The sequence below is a fragment of the Propithecus coquereli genome, unplaced genomic scaffold (genome assembly GCF_000956105.1).
Source record: "Propithecus coquereli isolate 6110/MARCELLA unplaced genomic scaffold, Pcoq_1.0 Scaffold3, whole genome shotgun sequence".
Taxonomy (NCBI): domain Eukaryota; kingdom Metazoa; phylum Chordata; class Mammalia; order Primates; family Indriidae; genus Propithecus; species Propithecus coquereli.
This window is the reverse complement of record NW_012148618.1, coordinates 16,197,111-16,202,261: the sequence shown is the minus strand read 5'-3', so window position 1 is coordinate 16,202,261 and position 5,151 is coordinate 16,197,111.

Sequence of the window (5,151 nt, the reverse complement as noted above, 5' to 3'; positions counted from 1 at the left end):
CTGCAAAGTTTCTTTTGCCATGTAAAGTAGCATTCATTGATTCCAAGGACTTGAACATGGACATCTTTGGGCGCTGCCATTATTCAACCTATCTCAGATATGCAGTTGTGTGGTGCACAATTAGGAAGTAACTATACAAAGTTTTAAAACTTAAAACTTAAAAGAGGAAATGGGACTTAGGCCATACCTTGAAGGGCAGGTAAAACGTAATCTGCAAGAGTAAAACTACTAAAGTCTTCCACAGGAAAAAACACTGTGAGTAGCAAAAATATATTTCAGATTCAAGGGCGTCAGGCACTAACTGTCCTGAGTAACACAGATTAAATGGTTAGTAGAAGAATCTAACGGAGAAAGGTATTGCATAGTCTGTTAGACTAAAAGAATTTAAGAAGACAAAAGATAACACAGAATGCAGTCATATAGTTGTAATAAGTTAGTTCAAAGAAATTCTATCTAGAAAGAGTTAAACATTGCGTGTGTGTGTGTGTATATATATATATATATATTCATAGCAAAAAGAATGCCATTCAATTTTGAGAACTTTGAAATCTGAAAGAGGAAGAGCAAATATAATGTAATAAATACATCAAAACTGCTATTCCACCTTTCATTTTTGCTGTTTTCTTTAAATTTTCCTATATCCTTTATTTTTTCTAGCCTAATGGAAGAAGGTAGGTAAGAGGTTGTAAAGAAAAAAGCATTATTCCATGAATATTTCCTATTCCCTTTATGGATCAGATGTCCTATATTTAGAATGTGCTAAGATTTGGTAAAAAAATCTACTCTCTTTGACCTACTTCTCTCACAGGCATTCATTTCTACCCTCCCCTTTATCTCACTCTCTCCATCCTTTTCCAAAAAACAGAGAAAGAATTGAAAGGGGGACAAAATATTTGAGTGAGAAAAATGTAAGGACTAAGGATGCAGAGAAAAGGGATGGGAAAGAGGAACACACATAGGAGAAGGATGTTACAGCCCATGACCTTATGCTTCTAGTGGATTGACATATTGAAAATATGAACACATTCATATAGGGTGACACCCTTGCAAAATAATCAAAAGGAAGGAGGGAATTGTAGGTAGAAAATCAAGGAAATTGAGGTACTAAAGAAAAGTTACCATTTTGCCTATGGTTAACCAATCTGAAAAGATAACATTTTCTCAAGCAATTTTAACCACTTTTCTCTTGTATTTGCATGAGAAATATTCTTTCACATTAGCAAAGTGCTAAAATACTTCCACCCACTGCAACTCTGCTACACTTCCCACTTTCCTTCCTTGCATTATGTAACAAGCATATTTTTACATGGATTATTTCACCAACACCTCCTGCTAACCCTGCCACCAAAAAGTTTTGTAAAATATATGTAGAAGTCAAAAGCAATGGCTTCTGAAAATTTTAGAAAATGAACACAATTATTAGAAATATTTTATATAAGAAAATACAAGCCAAGTTTTATTCAAATTTCTGTTTTCAAATAAACATTAACTTATTAAAATGAGAGATATAAGTTCAAGGGTCACTATAGGTACCGTATCAGGTACTGTATCAGTCGGGGCAGGCTAGACTATGCTGCAATAACAACCCTCGCATCTCAGGGCTTAAGACACTCACACATGTCCATTTTATGAAGGGCTCTGCTCACAAAGTCTTCACTCAGAGACCCAGGCTGACAGCCTCTACCATAAGGAACATCCTCAGTCATTGCTGTGGGAAGAAGAAACATGGCAAAGTGCACACTAACTCTTGAAGACTTTCGCACACACACACACTCCCAGGTGACAGGTGTCACCTTTCATTGCCCACAGCCAGCCCACACGGCCACACCCAACAATCAAAGGGGCAGGGAAGTGTTATGCTAGCGTGTGCTTGGGGAGGGAGGGAACCAGAATGTGAACAGCATTGATGACTATCACAGGTGCCTGTGATTAGAGTCTTTATTCTTGAGGCAATATGAGAAAAAGCAGGTGATAGAATTTTTTTAATAAGACTTTATTTTTAGAACAGTTTTGGGTTCACAGCAAAACTGAGCAAAAAATACAGAGTTCCTGTACACCCTCCTATCGCCACACTCTCACACCTCCCTCGCTATCAACATTCCCCACCAGAGTGATACATTTGTTACAATCCATGAGCCTACATTAATACACTATTATTACCCAAAGTCCATAGTTTACATTAGGGTTCATTCTTGATATTGTACATTCTATGGGTTTTGACAAATGTATAATGGCATATATCCAGCATTATAGTATCATACAGCTGCGGTCCCCAGCCCCTGGGCCACAGACTGGTACCGGTCCATGGCCTGTTAGAAACCAGGCCATACAACAGGAGGTGAACAGCGAGTGAGCAAAGCTTCATCTGTATTTACAGCTGCTCCCCATGGCTTGCATCACCGCCTGGGCTCTGCCTCCCCACCCCACCTCCTGACCTCCCCACACCCGTCTGTAGAAAAATTGTCTTCCATGAAACTGGTCCCTGGTGCCAAAAAGCTTGGAGACCACTGTTATACAGAATAGTTCTACTTCCCTAAAAATCATCTGTACTCCGCGTATTCATCCTTCTCTCCCCGCTAACTCCTGGCAACCACTGATCTTTTTTCTGTCTCCATTGTTGTGCCTTTTCCAGACTGTCATATTATTGGAATCATACAGTATGTAGCCTTTTCAGACTGGCTTCTTTCACTTAGTAATATGCATTTAAGTTTCTTCCATGTATTTTCATGGCTAATACCTCATTCCTTTTTGCATTGAATAATGTTCCATTATATAGATATACCACCATTTATACATCCATTGACTGAAAGACATCTTGGTTGCTCCCAAATTTTGACAATTATGAATAAAGCTGCTGATATAATTTGGACATTTGTCTCCTCCAAATCTCATGTTGAAATTTGGTCCCCACTGTTGGAGGTGGGGGCTGGTGGGAGGTATTTGGGTCATGAGGGAGGATCCCATGTGGATGACTTGGTGCCATCCTCACTAGTGAGTGAGTTAGTTCTTACTGTATTAGTTCCCAAGAGATCTGATCGTTAAAAAGAGTCTGGCACCTTCCTCCTCTCTCTGTCACTTCCTTCCTCTTACCATGTAATGCCTGTTTCCCTTCACCTTCTGCCATGAATGGAAGTTTCCTGAGGCCCTTGCCAGAAACAAATGCCAGTGGCATGCTTTTTGTACAGCCTGTAGAACCAAGAGCCAAATAAACAGCTTTTCTTCATAAATTACCCAGCCTCAGGTATTCCTTTATAGCAATGCAAATGTACAAAGACAGCTGATATAAACACCATGTGTACATATAAGTTTTCACATCAGTTGGGTAAATACAAGGAGTGATTTTTCTGAATTGTAGGGTAAGAGTTTGTTTAGTCCTATAAGAAACTGCCAAACTGTCTTCCAAAGTGACCATAACATTTTGCATTCCCAGTAGCAATGAATGAGGGTACCTGTTGCTCCACATCCTCACCAACATTTGGTGTTGTCAGTGTTTTGGATTGTGCCCATCGTAATGGGTACGTAGTGGTATTTCATTGTTGTTACAATTTGCAGTTCCCTACTGGCATATGATGTTGAGCATCTTTTCATGTGCATATTTGTTCTCTGTATATCTTCTTTGATAAGGTGTCAGTTGAGCTCTTTTGCTCATTTTTCAATCAGGTGGTTTGTTTGCTTATTGTTGAGTTTTGAGTGTTCTTTGTATATTTTTGATAACAATTCTTTATTAGACGTGTTTTGCAAATATTTTCTTCCAGTCTGTGGCTTGTCTTCCCACTCTCTTGATAGAATTTTTAAAATGAAAATTTGAAGGAAACCTAGGACAATATGTCTCTATGAGCAGAGGACAGATTATCACATCTCCCACAAAAGCGCCTGATCAGTTTTGACATCTGTAGTTAGGGGTATCTTTGTGAAGTATATAGCACTAGAAATAGCAAAGGATTTGAAGTCAAAAGGCCTGTTTCAAGCCCAGCTAAGATAACCATTAACTGTACTAGTTAGAAGTTTTTGGTTGTAGGAGGAGAAATCTAGACCTGCCTAAGCAAAACAGAAAATTTACTGACGCACTTGAAAGTCTAGGAGTTGATCTGCTTCAAGGATTTCTATATCCATTTCCTCAACTGAAATCAGGACTCTCTCTCCTTCTCTCCCTTCAATTCTCCACTCCGGCTTTCCTCTGCCTAGCATTCACTCCATCAGCTCTCTCGGTGTGGTAGGAAACGCTTTAGGGCTTCATGGTCCTTGTAGCTCCTAAGTGAGGCCAACTCACTCCTAGTATTCATTAATTTCAATCCCTTAAAAAAATCAAATTACTTGGATCACATGCCCACCCACACACCAATCTCTGCATCTGAGGGAATATAATGAATTCTGACGGGTCAGTGTGGGTCACATTTCACAGAGAGAGGCAAAGCTCCTGATTGACAGTCCTGCTAGGAGTTATAGAAAGGCATGGGGCAGTTCCTTTAAGGAGTATCAGAGTCCTGTTACCAAAAGGAGGAAGGAAATTGGCTCAACCAAAACAACCGATGTCAACTATTATATATTACTTATGAGATTTTACTCAAGTCACTTACTCTCTGAGCCTACTGATTTTTTTCATCAGTAAAAAAGGCAAGGTAATGATCATACCAGATCCATTATTTGACATAGTTCTTGTGAGAATCAAGCACTCAACATGTGAAACAGTTCTGTAAACCATAGACACTATTGCAAATAATAACAGCTCCTAACTGAGCACTTATATACCAAAAGAAATTTTTTCTCCCTTATTAGTGCCTTGGCTACATATATTCACTAACCTTAATGTGATTTCCTTTTTTATTTTCTTATTGAGGTAAAATATACATATATAATTTACCATCTTGGCTGGGCACAGTGGCTCACACCTGTAATCCCAGAACTTTGGGAGGTTGAGTGGAGAGGATCACTTAAGGCCAGGAGTTTGAGACCAGCCTGGGCAATATAGCAAGACCCCATCTCCTCAAAAACAAAAATAAAAAGTAAATAAAAGGATTAAACTCTCTAATAAAAGGCAGAGATTGGTAGAATGCATTTTAAAAAATAATTTACCACCTTTACCATTTTTAAGTGTACAGACCAGTGGTAATAAATACATTTACATTCTTATGTTCTTTTCATTTTTTTTTC